The sequence below is a fragment of the Aethalodelphis obliquidens genome, unplaced genomic scaffold (genome assembly GCF_003676395.1).
Source record: "Aethalodelphis obliquidens isolate GAN/ISIS:26980383/991018 unplaced genomic scaffold, ASM367639v1 scaffold22, whole genome shotgun sequence".
NCBI lineage: Eukaryota > Metazoa > Chordata > Mammalia > Artiodactyla > Delphinidae > Aethalodelphis > Aethalodelphis obliquidens.
In genome coordinates this window covers 16,397,346-16,415,838 of record NW_020837966.1, presented here as the reverse complement: position 1 = coordinate 16,415,838, position 18,493 = coordinate 16,397,346, and the positions used below count along the sequence as shown (strand labels likewise).

General features: G+C 38.8%; 1 protein-coding gene across 1 annotated transcript in view; it reads left to right on the top strand.

Moving 5' to 3' along the window:
• The window catches only part of TAFA4 (TAFA chemokine like family member 4), a 136,244-nt gene that overhangs the window by 79,210 nt on the left and 38,541 nt on the right, over nucleotides 1–18,493 (top strand). The gene's annotated exons all lie outside the window — the stretch shown is intronic.

Genomic DNA, 18,493 nt, shown 5'->3' with positions numbered 1-18,493 from the left:
ACTACAAAAGGAGAAGAAAAACCTCTCATGTTTTCTAATAGTGCATCTACATTTTATTATTTTATGTTCAATTTTTTCATCCACCTGGAGTGTGCATTGGCGTGTAGCATTATATATTAATTCAGATTGATTTTTTCCGAGTGGCTGTCTAGTTGCCCTAATACCATTTGTTGATTTCATCTTTGATCTACTGCTTCTCACACATGTGCCATTAAGGCGTGGAAGACAGGATTCAGGTCATGCTTGAACGTTGCTGGGACTCCCTTTAAGCACATTGTCTGTATTTACTTTCTGCTGTTGTTGCTGGAGAGTACACAGCATGGAGAGAGTTTTCCTCTCCACAAGCAGTGCCTCTGTGTTCATGGTTTTATCTTCCTTTCCTCCAGTTCAAGAACAATTTCAAATGGGGTAATACGTATTAAATACTCAGTAAAGCAGCCTCCTACTGAAGTAAGTGGTAATTCCCACCTACCTAATCCTTGGGACAGAATGAAAGAATTCTGTAATGCTAACAATATACTGTGTTACGCATCATCTGTGAATTCCAGTGTTTTGTTGCTGATTGAACATAACAGGTAATTCTAGGAGCGAACTCCTCCTTCCAGAGGCTTCCTTTCCAAGTATTGCCACCTCTTCTAGGACGGGAGCTTGGCAAGGGGATTCCTACTGTTATTGCTAGCCTTCCCAACATCTACCCTAGGTCTAGAGTGATCAGACTAGTTCATCTCTTAGATGAAGAAGCAAGGTCTATTTGTGTTTGGTTTCTCCTTCCAGATGCTTTGTTTCTGTATAAACACTATTTTTTTGGCAAAAATGTTGACAGCACTATCCTGATATTAGGCCATCGCTGACTCCTTGGTCCAGTTCTCTCACTGGCTCTGTGTTCCTTCATCACTGTTCTCAGTCTTCCTTGCTTCCTCTCCTCCTTACCTCTTCTTAAGCTCCCCTACTCTTAGTCTCCCTCTACCCCCAATTTCATTAAAATTCTAATGAAATTGTCTCTATTACACAATATTAATTTACCTGTTGTAGTATAAGGACAGATACATCTGGTGTTTGTCCCTGATTCCTGGCACAGGGCTTCAGAGACCCTTGGGATTTCCTGAGTGATAGGACTGTGTTTGTTATCCTAATGAGGTGACTCATTATGGGTCCCAAGATAACTTCAGGATGGAGACTGGTCACCAGAAAGGTCAGGCATGTGATCAGAAGGTTGGAGGATTTAGCCTCCTGACCTCTGGGTAGAGGAGGAGAACTGGAGATTGAGTTCACTTATATGGTCAGATTTAATCAATCATGATTGTGCAATGAAATCTCAATAAAAACTTCAGACACTGAAGTTTAGAGGAGCTTCCTGGTTGGTGAACATACTGATGTGCCATGAGGGAGACGTGCCCTGAATCCAAGGGGAGAGGGTGTGGAAGCTCCTTGTCGAGGACCCTTCCAGACTTGGCCCAATGTGCAGTTTTTATAATAAAACTGTAATTATAAGCATAGTGCTTTGTGAGTTCTGCAAGTAGTTATGGAGAATTATTAAAGCTAAGAGGTACGTGGGAGCCCCCAAATTTGTAGCCAAGTTGTCCAGAGTGCCAGGTGACCTGGCGTCTGAAGTGGGGGCAGTCTTGTAGAGGATTTTGCCCTTGACCTGTGGGACTGGGTCAGAATTGTATTACAGTATGACCCAGTTGGGGTGGAAATTGAGTTCTTGGTCTTAAAGGGACTCCTCCTTGTTATAGGGGGCACCATGTACTCTTTTGGGAATGACTCTTCAACTTCCAGCTGAAGTTAAATCTTACTTTTTATTTTAGTAGATGCTTTCTTATCTAGGTGATTGAGACCAATAGTTGTTTGGCTAAGTGAGAAAGTCACTTAGAGAAGGAATTGTTAAAAAATGTAAAATATGCTTAAATATTTTATTTGAACTTAATACCTATAAGTATACATTGATTTACCAATCATTTGATGTTCGAGTAAGATCTTTTCTTTGAGCAGGGATCTAATGTCTGAATTCCATATGGTCTTGTTGCCATAAAGCTCACCTACTATGTGTCATCCCCAAATTCTGGGTTCTTTGTAAAAATGAAGTGTGGACCTAAGATATGTGTGAAGCCTTACAAAATTAAAGAAAAAAATCTCGGGCTTCCCTGGTGGTGCAGTGGTTGAGAGTCCGCCTGCCGATGCAGGGGACACGGGTTCGTGCCCCGGTCCGGGAGGATCCCACATACCGTGGAACGGCTGGGCCCGTGAGCCATGGCCGCTGGGCCTGCGTGTCCGGAGCCTGTGCTCCGCAACGGGAGAGGCCACAGCGGTGAGAGGCCCGCGCACTGCAAAAAAAAAAAAAAAAAGAAAAAAAAAAAGAAAAAAATCTCTGTTACCTGCTCTTACATTTGCCTTGCCAACATTTTTTTTTTTTTTTTTTTTTTTTTGGCTGAGCTGTGTGGCATGCGGGATCTTAGTTCTCTAACCAAGGATCGAACCTGTGCCTCCTGCATTGGGAGCACGGAGTCTTAACCACTGGACCACCAGGGAAACCCCAGTTGCCTACATCGTATTTGATTGCATTTTCACAATTTGCCTTTGAGTCTTTCCAAGCATTTGTCTTCCTTTTTGGAGAGGAAATAACTCTTTCAGCTTACATAATATTCAATTAAGTCACATAATTCCAGTTACACTACAAATGGTATCACTGTGTTTGGTAATACACTCTTAATTTTGATGAGTAGGCAGCTCAGCTGTTGCTCCCCCTGTGTGAGAGCATTAAGTGTGCCGTGGCGATTCATCAGAAAAGTCTAGAAAGTCACTGGGTAGTTTAGTAATCACACTTAGAACAACTTGGGGCCTTTTTTGCATACTTTAGGTTGACATCTAAAAATTCTTCCTCATTTGTAAAATTTTATTGGAATATCTCTTCATGAGATGAATATTGGAGAGGGGACTGTCAATAACACCACATTTCAAACTCTTTTATTGGGTGTTAATTCAGAAATGTTTATTCCTAATCCCATAGTGAGATATGGGCTGCCCAAAAGTTATTCTTTCTTTGTAAAGTTAGAGAAGGTGAGGTGGGCCTGGAGAGCAGGCATGTACCTTCATCATAGGCACATCCTACATTTTTCGGTTAAAAAGATGTTTGGAGTATAGTCTAGACATTGACTCGCTTAAAGCTGAATATGGGGGTACCCCTTGGAAAATCTGTGTATTTCTAAGGGTTCACATACCCTCATTTGAAAACTGCTATTTTAGAACATTGATCAGGAGAGCCTCGGCTTTATTGATTTCCATTTTTATAATTGATTTTATTTTCTTTAATTATAAGAATGAATCCTGGCCTATTCTAAAACTTCTCTTCCTCAGTCTCATTCCTCAGAGATAATCATTGTTATCAGCAGTGGTTTACTGTACTGGATTTTTTTCTGACCATTTCAAAACATGTTATCATCAACTTGCCCTGAGTGGTCACAAACTTCTGTACCCTTACAGCATTTAAAATGTATAATCCCCACAAGTTACCCCTACTTTCACCTCTCTTTGACTTTCATTCGTAAAGCCATCATGTATTCAGGTGGGAGCCATTTTTGACAAAGTCTTTTTACCTAGAATTTCATTAAAAGCAAATGAAACAAAACAAAGATCCCAAATGAACCAACAAATTAAAATCCAGGATATCAAAGGCTTGGCATTTGAATATAATTATATTTGGATTTTTAAAAATGAGTCTGAATCCATGATGAGCCTAGAGCACGGGCACACAGTCTCTTCCCTGGGTTTTCACGATATAAATATCCTACTGGTTCAGGTTTGTTGGCCGCTGATGAAGCTTTGTGTAGCGGTTATCTTCCAGTATTAGTGTAAGCCATATATGCCAAACAAAATCGAAAGGATGGAGCTCCTTAATTCAAGAAGAACTTACTGATTACCATAGGGATCCAATCATGAATAAGGGAGTTGTGTTCCCTGCCCTGATGAAACTGATAGTCTAAGAGATGGTGCCCAGAAAAAAAATGAATGTCAATTAAGTATTATTTTGTACTCACTGGGATTTTCTCTTTTGTCTTGGAAGTTTTAAGAAGAATTTTTAGTCAGTATTCACGTAAGGAATTGTGTATGCACACGGGTGTGTGACTGCTTAAGTAGATCTGAGAAATGCTCGTAAAGATAAATTTTCTTTTAACCTGAAAATAACTTTAGTATTCTAGAAAAACTTTACTGAAAATAGAAAGCTTACTTAGACATAGTTATCAAGTGCGAACGAGTCAATTAATGTATGTGTACGTATGTATGCGCACATGTACGTGTATGTATGTATGCATGGATGTATGTAAGGACTTAGCTATGAATGTAAGATACTGTGGCTTTGGAAATCATCTGGCTGGTTAAAATTTCAAAATACATGATTAAATTTATCAAAGTAATACTGGTGTCTATTTGAAAAAGCATCAGCCTCACCTCTCTGTCCCTGGTCCCATTCTCCAGCTGCAAATGCTGTTTTCCTTTTTTTTTAAGATTTTATTTTATTTAAAAATTTTTGTTTTATGTTGGAGTATACTTGATTTACAATGTTGTGTTACTTTCAGGTGTACAGCAAAGTGATTCAGTTATACATATATCCATTCTTTTTCAGATTCCTTTCCCATATAGGTTATTACAGAATATTGAGTGGAGTTTCCTGTTCTATACAGTAGGTCCCTGTTAATTATGTATTTTATATATAGTAGTGTGTACACGTTAATTCCAAATTCCTAATTTATCCTTCCCGCCCCCACCTTTCCCCTTTGGTAACCATAAGTTTGTTTTCTATGTCTGTGAGTCTGTTTTGTAAATAAGTTCATTTGTATCACTTTTTAGATTCCACATAGAAGTGATATCATATGATATTTGTCTTTCTCTGACTTACTTCACTTAGTATAATAATCTCTAGGTCCATCCACGTTGCTGCAAATGGCATTATTTCATCCTTTTTTATGGCCGAGTAACATTCCATTGTATATATGTACCACATCTTCTTTATCCATTTCTCTGTCGAGGGACATTTAGTTTGCTTCTGTGGCCTGGCTATTGTACATAGTGCTGCAGTGGACATTGGGGTGCATGTATCTTTTTGAATTATGGTTTTCTCCAGAAATATGGCTACAAAACAGCCGCAAATACTGTTTTCTTTTTTTACATCTTAGATTTTGTTAATATCACATTTCTAAGCAATATGCATATACTGTGATTTATTGACTCAACAAGTTTAAATCTTATGTATTAAACTTCTAGATAAAGAATACATGTCCCTTCTTGGATAGTTTTATCGTTTATTTGCATGCATAAATGTTTTTAGCTTATGCATCATATCAAATTCCTTTTTGTTTCAGAGATTGTCTCCATTCTGACTGCTTCTTCCATTGTGTCTAGCTGAAAGACTGACCCTCTGCCTTTGTTTCTGTTTCATCTGTCTTTTGGATTGATTTCCTTCTTTTCCCTTGTCTCTCTCTTTTTGAGCTTTACTCTTTTGGGTTTTTTTTGCTACAGCATATCCTTCAGTAAATTCCTAAACAGTTGGGTTCATGAAAGTAAAACGTTTGAGACAATGTTTGAAAATTTATTGATAGTTTTGTTGGGTTTAGCAATCTTTTCCTTTAGAATTTTGAAAGCATAACTCAATTGCTTTTCAACATATAGTGTTGTTTTTGGGAAGTCTAATAAAATTGATTTATTCTTTTTCCACATGTTAGTATTTTTCCCCTGGCTTTTCAAAGCTATTACCCTTTTGTTTTGTTTTTGTTGTTGTTATTCTGAGCAGTCTAAAATTTCATGCAGATGTATTTTGGCATAGGTCTGCTCTTCATTCTGTGTTTCTGGGCACTAACTGGATTCAAGTCCTTCTGATTTGGATACGTATTGCTTTGATGATATCCTCATTACACTTTTTGTTGTTGTTTTCTATCTCTGGAGTAGGATATTGGGACATTTGGATTGTTTTTATAAGCATTTATTGTTTGTGTTAATGATTTCCATCTCTTTATCTTCATTTTTTGAATTTTATGAGATTTTCATTGGTTTCATCTATTAAAAAATTCCCAAGAGTGCTTTTTCATTATCAGATTGATTTTGTTATCATAGCATTTTGCAGTATCAGATTACCTGGATTTGAGATGTGGTGTGTTGTTGTTTTTTGAATACTTGATAGATGGCTTTGTAAAGTTTTGTTTGATTCCCTTCCCTTACCTATTGTCAAAGATTTAATGAGAATATATCTCTATCTCTATATATCTATCTATACACATATGTATATGTTCTATAGCTATGAGATTTTATATATATTATAATACATATAAAACTAGTAGAGGTATATATTATATATTAAATATTAATAAACAGACTATTTGGCACATCCTAAATGTTAATCATTTCCTCCTCCTTTTCTTTTGGAGTCATACTGCTACTGTTCGTCCTCTTAGGTCTTTGTCTGTTCCTTGAGTTAACTCTGTGTCCTCTAGTTTTATTTTTTCTATTTTGTTTATTTTAGTGTTTTTCATATTGGAGACTTTCTCTCAATGTCGTTCCTCCTTATAGAAGAGTGGAATCTCTGAATATGTATAGGACTTGGTGACCAGTGGAATTTGTTTTTGAGTATATTGGTGGTCAGCCAAGCCTTCTGCTTTGAGCCCCAGGCCTTGAAGGACCTATTGAGGTCCTTGGAAGTGAATCAGTCTCATTCCCCCACTCCTGCTGTCTCAATCAGTCACTCCTAATTCACCTTCTTTCCATCTCCCAAAACACTATTAAATGCTTCTCACTTGTTGATATCTCCACTTTTATTCTTTGCTCTTGTGAGTTCAAATCTTTTGTCTTCCTTAACTGTCGTATTTTTTGGGTCTTAGAAAGGAGAGAACATCAACATAGGTGGGTGGTTTACCGTTTTTTGGGAATTAAAAAATTAAAACATCTATTGAAAACTGGTTCTGCTAAGTTGCTGTTAAGGAAAGGTTCATGGTGACATGTCAGGGTAGCATATCAGAATGCTATTTTATTGATTATTCTGGGCTTAGATACTTAGTGACATGTATAACATGAGAACAAAAATAATGTTTATAAGAGTTTAAATAACAACTGAAATATTGTTTAGGTTATGATAAAAAAACATGCAGCATTTTGCTGGAGTCTGTTTTAGTTAGAAGTAAAATAGAACAAAATTTTCTGAGGGAAAATGTTAAAAAATACATATATACTTTTTAGGTTTAAAATGTACAAGTGGAAGCTTATCACCAATTTCTACATGCACATAGATTTATTTATTTTTGTCCACGGAGACGGTTCTGCATATAAATTTAGTAGAAGAACGGTTAAGAAATCTATCCAACTGTGCATGAAGGGGCTTGCGGGGACTAAAACAAGTCCTTTTGTTTATTTTTAACTCTCCATTTGGCTTTATTCTAACTTTAGCATCTATATACACTAGTTGTGTAACAGGCTCTTTGAAACTGAACACAGCGGTTTCACTCCTTCTGTCTTCTTTTTCTTTCTTTCTTTCTTTTCTCTTTTTTTTCCTTCCTTCCTTTCTTTTTTTCTCTCTCTCTCTCTCTCCCTCTCTCTCTCCCTCTCTCTCTCCCTCTCCCTCTCTCTCTCTCTCTCTCTTTCTCTCTTTCTTTCTTTCTTTCACTTAGCTATCCCTCTGATTTGTGGGAGTGCTAGGAAAGGGGTGGGTGGAGCATGCCTGGGGCTGGGAAGGAAGGTGCCAGTAAATCGTAATGTCAGTTCTCTACTTCATCAGCTACCGCTATGGGAGAGGCTTTTTGCAATCTCTCCTATCTTTCTGCAATTATGTTCTCCTTCCAAAAGAAAAAGGGGCTCAGTCTGATCAGCTGAACATGGGGAGCCACTTTATTTGATTTCCTGTGCCCCAGTGATCCTGCTGAGTTGAAAACCTTTAAAAGTACTAGGCAATGATGAAACCGGGAGCCAGAGAGAGAGAAACCGGAGGGCCTGGTGTAGTCCAGTGCTATGGAGATGGGAGTCATGATTCACATCGTTGGAGATGCCCTAAATTTGGCAGCAACAGGCTTTTAATGGGAGAGCTAAGGGTTTAAGGAGGCATTAAATGAAAACTTTTTGGGAAATAAGGAATTCATGCACCAGGTGGGGAAAAATTAAAACAAAGGTTGCTGACTGTTTCAAATCTTTAATTCAATAAATAACCATTGGTAAGGGGACCATTATAAGGTGGATGCTTGGCTCTTAGAGGCACTTACTTTTTCCTTATTCTGAGAAGCATAACTTTTAAAAAATGAATTGAATTCAGTTCTTTGCATTTCTTCCTAGATCTTCCCAGTTTAATAGTTATTTAAGTAGTCTATAATAATAATAGCAGTAATTTTACTGTCATACTTATTATTATTAGCACCACAAATATTTTTAAAATTTTTATTGAAGTATAGTTGATTTACAAGGTTGTGTTAGTTTCTACTTATAGCAAAGTGATTCAGTTTTAAGAATATATATATATATATATATATATATATATATATTCTTTTTCATATTTTCCATTCTGGCTTATCACAGGATATTGAATATAGTTCCCTGTGCTATACAGTAGGAGCTTGTTGTTTATCCATCCTATATAAACTAGTTTGCATGTAGCACTACCAATATTTATTGAGCACTTACTATACACCAGGCAGCATTCTTGACACTTTATCTATATTACTATTTATCCTCACATCAGACCTCTGAAGCCTTATTATTTTGCAGATATGGAAATCGAGGCAAAGAGAAGTGAAGTCACTTGTTGAAAACCTCCCAGAAGTAGAGAGGTGGCAGGATAGCTATTGAAACAGAGGCACCTGGTGTCTTTAGTGACTGTAATGACTTCAAGTCATTTCTCGCAATGTTAGCTAACCCCAGCTTCTTATTTGGAAACTTCTCAAATCTAAAGAAAGGTTGAATGAAAAGTACATCTTTAGATCCCTTATGAGATCCTATCGTATTAGAGCTGCCAATTACATACGCCTATGCCTGTGCAGCTATTCTTTTCTTTTTTCTGAATTGTTTGAAAGTAAGTGGCAAACTGCATATATTTCCCAAGAACAAGACGATTCTCCAATACAGTTTGCTACTGTAATAAACTATGTGCACGTAAACTAAGGCAGATAATGAATTGGGTTTAAAAATCCCATTTACCACACACACACGCAGACAGAAACTTTTTCAGAAACATGAATGATCCCAAAAGCTTTCTTCTGCCCAGTCATGTTTTCACTGTGATACCCCTTGATGTGAAGCATGTCACCTTTTTCAGTCCATGAAGTTAGAATTGATGAGTGACAACGTATGAGTCATCTCAGGCTGCCGTAACAAATTACCACGGACTGGGTGGTTTAAACAACAGAAATTTATTTTCTCACCGTTCTTGAAGTTAGAAGTCCAAGATCAAGGTGTCAGCACATTCATTTTCTGGTGTGGTGTCTCTTCCTGGCTTGCAGACAGCCCCCTTCTCACTGTGTCCTCACGTGGCCTGTTCTGTGTGCGTGTGTGGAAAGGGCAGGCTCTCTGGTATCTCCTCCTCTTCTTATAAGAACACTAGTCCTGTTGTGAGGGACCTGCCCTTTAGACCTCATTTACCCTGAATTACCTTCCTAAAGGCCCTATCTCCATGTACTGTCACATCGGGGGTTAGGGATTCAACATATACATTTTGCGGAGAGGGGGTATAATTCAGTCTATGACAGACGTTTTGAAGGAATACTTCTGAAATATGGGAAGACTAAGTCTACTAAAAAGTAGCATCTCAGTGTAACATGTGAAAGTATATGTTATTAATTACAGACAGCTTTTATATTATAATTAAACTGGGAACTATTTCTAGTTTATATATATAAATAATCAGAAAGACTATATATATATATAAAATATGATATGTATTCATCTAATGATGAGATCCTCTCAGAGCATTTATTCCATGGTACTTATCATCTTATCATCTTCTTATATGTATCTTCTAGTTGATGGTATTCTTGACAAAGAATGGCAAAGAGATAGTAGATTTGCTTAAGAAAAGTGTGGAGGGCAAGTCTTTAGAATATGTGTTTTTTTTTAAAAATTTCTTTCTTTTACAATAGATTCTTGTTGGTTATCTATTTTAAATATAGCAGTTTGTACATGTCAGTCCCAAACTCTCAATCTATCCCTCTCCCCAGCCTTCCCCCTGGTAACCATAAGTTCATTCTCTAAGTCTGTGAGTCTGTTTCTGTTTTGTAAATAAGGTCATTTGCATCATTTTTTTTTAGATTCCACTTATAAGTGATATATGATAATTGTCTTTTTCTGCCTGACTTACTTCACTTAGTATGATAATCTCTGGGTCCATCCATGTTGTTGCAAATGGCATTATTTCATTCATTTTAATGGCTGAGTAATATTCCATTGTCTATATGTACCACATCTTCTTTATCCATTCCTCTGTCGAGGGACATTTAGTTTGCTTCCATGTCTTGGCTATTGTGAACAGTGATGCAATGGACATTGGGGTGCATGTGTCCTTTTGAACCATGTTTTTCTCTGGATATATGCCCAGGAGTGGGATTGTTGGATCATATGGTAGCTCTATTTTTTGTTTTCTAAGGAACCTCCATACTGTTCTCCATAGTGACTGTACCAATTTTCATTCCCACCATCAGTGTAGGAGTGTTCCCCTTTCTCCATACCCTCTCCAGCATTTATTGTTTGTAGACTTTATGATGATACCCATTCTGACTGGTGTGAGGTGATATTTCACTGTAGTTTTGATTTGCATTTCTCTAATAATTAGGGATGTTGAGCATCTTTTCATGTGCTTTTGGCCATTTGTCTGTCTTCTTTGGAGGAATGTCTATTTAGGTCTTCTGCCCATTTTTTTTTTGCGGTATGCGGGTGTCTCACTGTTGTGGCCTCTCCCGTTGCGGAGCACAGACTCCGGACACGCAGGCTCAGCGGCCATGGCTCACGGGCCCAGCCGCTCCGCGGCATGTGGGATCTTCCCAGACTGGGGCACGAACCCGTGTCCCCTGCATCGGCAGGCGGACTCTCAACCACTGTGCCACCAGGGAAGCCCTGCCCATTTTTTGATTGGGTTGTTTGTTGTTTTGATATTGAGTCGCATGAGCTGTTTGTAAATTTTGGAGATTAATCCCTTGTCAGTCACATTGTTTGTGAATGTTTTATCCCTAGAATAGGTGTATTATTTTGAATAATGTCAGACGAAAAATTTTCTTAAGATGAATTAGGAATACTGAGTATGGGAGATTTTTAGATATTCTAAAAACTAAGGTAAGTGGCTGGGTTGTGTTGACGTTAGAACGTATTATTGTTTTGACTTTTAATCAGTTATTGAAAAACTGTATTTGTAATATCTATAAGAATAGGATAACAACAGTTTTCCCCACAAAGACAGTGTTCCAGGTAGATGGGAAATTTTTCTGGAGGAAAGTTGTATTTTTTGAGTGCACGTGGAAGGTCTTGGGCAGGAAAGGAAAAGGTAGTTGGGATAAAATTCTTAGACTGCATTAGATACGGCTTTTCAGGGAAAAATTGTAACACAGTGTAACGGATCACCTTTTATTTTATCATGGCCTTTTGCCGCAGGATCATAACCGTCTACAAAAGCATTCAGAAGCTTCCCCAATTTCCCGATGAGCTGCTCTTTAGCCCTTCGCCACTTCAGCCATTCTCTTTTGTGAAGTCTTTCCAGGTGATTTTCTCCTCTTTAATTATTGGGCTAAATCTGCCATATTCTCAGTGAATGGCTTTGAGTGGTATTCGAGCAGCTCTACTATGTCACTTTCAAGGACCTTATGAAATTCTTCATCCTTTGTAACATTTGCATCATAGGATGTTTTGGACCGTCGCCGAGAGGCTCTCTGACAGCCTTGACAGGACAGTCCCTGGTGTTGAGTGGGGACTAGTTTTCTGTGTGACTAGGCATATTTTTTTATTCTGATGATGTTAATGAATACTCACATAGCAATGAACAGAGCTTCCATGTAGACCATCCAGCACAAGGGTGGCACACAGAAAATTGGAAAGAGGAGGGTTATAAATGAACTGTCTGTGCTCCTATCAAATGCCTGCCTCTTCATTTAGGTTCCACCCATTACCTCCTGCCTACTCAGACATCTCTTAGCAGCTTTCCCTCTCTATCAGATTTTTCCCAACAGCATACATGTTTGCTGTAAATTCTCATATCTTAAAAAAGAAATTGCTAACACCTGTATACCCTATACAATATCATTTCTCTTCTTCCTTTCACAACACAATTTCTAGCTATAATTACTGTCTCCAATTTCACACTGTATGCTTTCTCTGAAACCCATTCCAATCATGATTTGCCTCCACTGTTTTTCTGACACTTTTCTTGTGAAGGCCACCCCTGACCTTAATACTGCAATGTCCAGTGGTCCTCATCTTACTTGAACTCGGAACAGCAGTTAACATGATCACTCCCTTATCCTTGAAACCTTTGTCCCTTGGGCTTGCAGAGCACCTCACATTCCTCCTTGGTTTTTTTCTTAGGCCACTGGCCACTGCTTCTCTTCTCCCAAACTCTTAGCATTGAAATGAACCTTTTAAAAAATTCTCCAGCTACAGTTATTTCCTTGGGGATTTTTACCCAGTCTGTTGGCTTTAAGTACCATCCACATATTCTAATGATGAACAGATGTCTAGCTTGAAACCAGCCTTCTCTCTTAAACTCCAGACTCAGACGTCTAATCTAACTGCCTATTTGACGTTCTTCAGTTAGGAACCTAACACCTAACAAGCAAGCTCCTGGTTTGCCCTGTTTTATTTAAGAGTCAGCCTCACTCTTCTCGTTGTTGAAGGCAACAACCTCAGAGTCTGCATCGACTCCTCTCTTCTTCTCACATCGTACATTTAACCCATCAACACATCCTGTCACCTCTACCTTCTAAATATATCCAGAATGCCACCTTTTCTTACATCTCCACTGCTACCACCTGGACCAAGCCATCATCACCTCTCCCTGGGTTATGGTGACAGGCGCTGTGTCCCTGCTTCCATCCTTGTTCCTCGTTAGTCTGTGCTCATTACAGTAGATCCTTTACAAATATTTGTCATATCCGGTCATCCTAAGCTCAGACTTCCCAGGGGCTTCCCATCCGGTTGTGAGCCTCACGGTGACCCATGAGGCTCTGGGTAACCTGCCCATTCACCCTGCATTATCTTTCAGACATCATCTCCTACTCATCTTCCCTTCTCTCACATAGCTCCGGGTAAAGGGCATCTTTCCCTCAGATATCTGCAAGTAATAGTCTCTCACCTGCTTTAATTTCACACTGACGTGTTAGTGTCTTAGGCCCTCCCTGTTTTAAATTCCATTTTTCATGCTTTGTGTTTCTTTCATCACAAAAATACAAAAGACTCTTGAGGAAGAGGCTTTTTTTGTCCTGTTTTGTTCAGTGTTACATTTCCATGTGTCTGGCACAAAGCAAGTGCTCAACGAGTATTTATTGAATAAATATGTAAACAAAAAACCCGAAGTCATGTATTCAACATCTATGGTGTAAGTAGCTCACGATTAAACACTTTTCATTCATTAAGCACTTTAATTGAAACTTCATAACCATCATGTGTGATAGATAATGTACTAGTTGTGTATCAGAAAAATGAGATTGAATGACTCAGTGGAATTCTCCAAGTGGGGAAGCTGGCATTCCATTTCAGCAATTCTGACTCCAAGTCCAGGGCTCTCCCCTTGGTTACCAACAGAGAAGAATTCCATTTCCGCCTTAGGAGAATCGTTAGATATTTCCATTTGGTATCTCTACTTGTTGAGGCCAGAAGCATCTCTCTTTTTTACTACTGTGTCCTCAACCCCAGCAGAGGGCCTGGCGCATAGTAGGGGCTCAGAGGATATTTGTCTGCACAGCTAAGTTACCATGTTTGTCCAGCTGATGGTCCCATGGCTACCATAGTCTTAACTTACGTGACGTCTCTCTTTTTGACAAAAAGCCAAGTTGGAGCTGGGATAGGGGAAGAAAGTTGAGAATTATAAGGGAAGCACAACTAGGAATACTGGGCATGTTTCCCAAAGGCAGGTGACTAGCCACGGCCTCATTCTCTGCTTTCATTTCATGAAATCTTGTTTTCAGCCCTTTGTTTCCTCTGTTCTGCTTCCATGGAGGGGGGAGGCTGAGAATGCCAAAGAGAATACCCCGCTCAAATCAAATAAATGCCTTCTAAGATCACTGGAGTGTGACGCTTTTCTCTGAGGGTGTATTTTCTTGTGCTGGGCTGGAGGAGGAAGGGAAGAAAGGATTTATACAAAAGGAAAAGGATTCAAGGGAAATAATAGGATAAAGAAAAAGTCACCCTAATCTGATGCCTTCTGTCTCTCCATCAGCTTTCAAGCAGTTTCAGCCGAAGAACTTTCATTGCAAATGTGGTTTTTATATTTTACCTCCTTTACAGTGGGAAAGCCCTGACTGCACTGGGACAAATAGTTATTTACCCTGCTGTTTGCAACTTTTCTTAAAAGCATATTTATTTATTTATTAAAAACAAAATTTTTTAACATCTTTATTGGAGTATAATTGCTTTACACTGTTGTGTTAGTTTCTGCTGTATAACAAAGTGAATCAGCTATACGTATTCATATATCCCCGTATCTCCTCCCTCTTGCGACTCCCTCCCATCCTCCCAGTCCCACCCCTCTAGGTGGTCACAAAGCACCGAGCTGGTCTCCCTGTGCGATGTGGCTGCTTCCCACTAGCTATCTATTTTACATTTGGTAGTCCATGCCACGCTCTCACTTCGTCCCAGCTTACCCTTCCCCCTCCCTGTGTCCTGAAGTCCATTCTCTACGTCTGCGTCTTTATTCCTGTCCTGCCCCTAGGTTCTTCAGAACCTTTTTTGTTTTTTTTTTAGACTCCATATATATGTGTTAGCATACGGTATTTGTTTTTCTCTTTCTGACTTACTTCACTCTGTATGACAGACTCTAGGTCCATCCACCTTACTACAAATAACTCAATTTCGTTTCTTTTTATGGCTGAGTAATATTCCATTGTATATATGTGCCACATCTTCTTTATCCATTCATCTGTCGATGGACACTTAGGTTGCTTCCATGTCCTGGCTATTGTAAATAGAGCTGCAGTGAACAATGTGGTACATGACTCTTTTTGATTTATGGCTTTCTCAGGGTATATGCCCAGTAGTGGGATTGCTGGGTCATATGGTAGTTCTATCTTTAGTTTTTTAAGGAAGCTCCATACTGTTTTCCATAGCGGCTGTATCAGTTTACATTCCCACCAACAGTGCAAGAGGGTTCCCTTTTCTCCACACCCTCTCCAGCATTTATTGTTCGTAGATTTTTGATGATGGCCATTCTGACCCGTGTGAGGTGACACCTCATTGTAATTTTGACTTGCATTTCTCTAATGGTTAGTGATGTAGAGCATCCTTTCATGTGTTTGTTGGCAATCTGTATATCTTGTTGGGAGAAATGTTGATTTTGGTCTTATGCCCATTTTGGGATTGGGTTGTTTGTTTTTTTTGATATTGAGCTGCATGAGCTGCTTGTAAATTTTGGAGATTAATTCTTTGTCAGTTGCTTCATTTGCAAATATTTGCTCCCATTCTGAGGGTTGTCTTTTGGTCTTGGTTATGGTTTCCTTTGCTGTGAAAAGCTTTTAAGTTTCATTAGGTCCTGTTTGTTTATTTTTGTTTTTATTTCCATTTCTCTAGGAGGTGGGTCAAAAAGGATCTTGCTGTGATTTACATCATAGAGTATTCTGCCTATGTTTTCCTCTAAGAGTTTTATAGTGTCTGGCCTTACATTTAGGTCTTTAATCCGTTTTGATTTTATTTTTGTATATGGTGTTAGGAAGTATTCTAATTTCATTCTTTTACATGTAGCTATCCAGTTTTCTCAGCACCACTTATTGAAGAGGCTGTCTTTTCTCCATTGTATATTCTTGCCTCCTTTATCAAAGATAAGGTGACCGTATGTGAGTGGGTTTATCTCTGGGCTTTGTATCCTGTTCCACTGATTTATATTTCTGTTTTTGTGCCAGTACCATACTGTCTTGATGACTGTAGCTTTGTCATATAGTCTGAAGTCAGGGAGCCTGGTTCCTCCAGCTCTGTTTTTCTTTCTCAAGATTGCTTTGGCTCTTTGGGGTCTTTTTTGTTTCCATACAAATTGTGAAATTTTTTGTTCTAGTTCTGTGAAAAATGCCAGCGGTAGTTTGATAGGGATTGCACTGCATCTGTAGATTGCTTTGGGTAATATAGTCATTTTCACAATGTTGAGTCTTCCAATCCAAGAACATGGTATATCTCTCCATCTGTTTGTATCATCTTTAATTTCTTTCATCAGTGTCTTATAGTTTTCTGCATACAGGTCTTTTGTCTCCTTAGGTAGGTTTATCCCTAGGTATTTTATTCTTTTTGCTGCTGTAGTAAATCGGAGTGTTTCCGTAATTTGTCTTTCAGATTTTTCATCACTGGTGTATAGGAATGCAAGAGATTTCTGTGCATTAAGTTTTTTTGTTTTTGTTTTTTTTTGCGGTACGCGGGCCTCTCACTGCTGTGGCCTCTCCCGTTGCGGATCACAGGCTCCGGACGCACAGGCTCAGCGGCCATGGGTCAAGGGCCTAGCCACTCTGTGGCATGTGGGATCTTCCCGGACCAGGGCACAAACCCATGTACCCTGCATCAGCAGGCGGACTCTCAACCACTGCGCCACCAGGGAAGCCCTGTGCATTAACTTTGTATCCTGCTACTTTACCAAATCTGTTGATTAGCTCTAGTAGTTTTCTGGTAGCATCTTTAGGATTTTCTATGTACAGTATCATGTGATTTGCAAACAGTGACAGTTTTACTTCTTCTATTCTGATTTGGATTCCTTTTATTTCTTTTTCTTTTCTGATTGCTGTGGCTAAAACTATTCTGAATAATAGTGGTGAGAGTGGGCAACCTTGTCTTGTTCCTGATCTTGGTGGAAATGGTTTCAGTTTAAAAGCATATTTAATAAGAAAAAAAGGTATGTATTTAAGCAGATAAAGTTAATCCATCCTCTATAGCAATCCCAAAGCAATCAACTTTTTTGGTAAGGATTGTCCTAACTCTTTTAATGTTATATACATCAGTTAGTCAGGTGAGTGAGGAACCAGGCATCTTAAATTTTACACTTCTGCCAGTATTAATTTTAAGTCACCTTTTTTGAAAATAACATACACAACCTGATTGCAAGTTCGGAAGTGTGGAAAGGAATCAAGGAAGTTTTAAGTTTCCCCACTTACAAAATATGTCTCCAAGAACACTGAGAATAGTGACTGCCACACAGTATACTGTATGAAAGTGTTGGCTAAATAAATAGAAATAAATACGCTTCCATCTACCTGCCCAGAGAAAACTGGAAGGAAAATGGCCCAGAAACTGACACGGGTTAACAGCAAAAAAAGGACAGTTTTCTTTTCCCCCCTCTTTGGCCAGCTTCTGTCCAGTGAATCTAGCTCCACTTCTGGATAATTCGTTCGTATATACTCCAGTTCACACCTTGAAGCTCTAAAGTAAGAGAAATGAGAGATTTCAGTTACAACTTCTCACTTACTGCACAGGTCTTATGTATATGTATTTAGCTGTAGTTTTCAAGACAGATCTCCAACTGAAATGTTCCCTGCTGTTTAAGAGAGAAAATGCATCTTTGTTTTAAGTGAATTTACCTGAAGTGGCCACTTTCTGGTACTAAGCTTATTGAACAAGGCATCCCTTTTGTATGTTTTTAGAGAACTAAGCCACTAGTTTCTTGTCTGTTTTCTACTTTCTTTTTTTTTTTTCATCCAGCAACACTGTACTACGTAGCTGTATGATGTTTACGATGGTTACATTTATATGTCAACTTCACTGGCGGGGTGCCCAGTCACACATTATTCTGGGTGTTTCTGTGAGGGTGTTTTGGATAAGATTAACATTTGAATCTATAGATTGAGTGAAGCAGATTGCCCTCCCTAACGTGGGTGGGCCTCATCCAATCAGCTGAAGGCCTGAATAGAGCAAAAAGCCTAACCTTCTTCTTGAATAAGAGAGAATTCTTCCAGGTTTTGAACTGGGACGTATCTTTTCCTGTTTTTGCACTCAAACTGAAACATCAGCTCTTACTGCATCATGAACCTGTCCACCCTTGGACACATCTTCTTGGTTCCCTTTCTCTGGAGAACTCTGACTAATACAACGTTAACACATGAGCTGCTCAAGCACGTATAATCAGTGATTTCTGTGCATCGCCCACACTGGATCCCTATCTTCTGCCATCATTCCTTCAGCAGTTTTAAGTACCTGTTTCTGAGAACCCATCTCTTGTGCCAGGAACAAAGATTACAAAGAAATGAGGCACATCCTTATTCAAAGATTATTGTCACATGTCAACATTACACACATTTCTAGAAAGACTGTCTAAATGGAGCCACATAAACATTGTTATCAAGTAGAAAAGACGTTTATGTGGGAAACT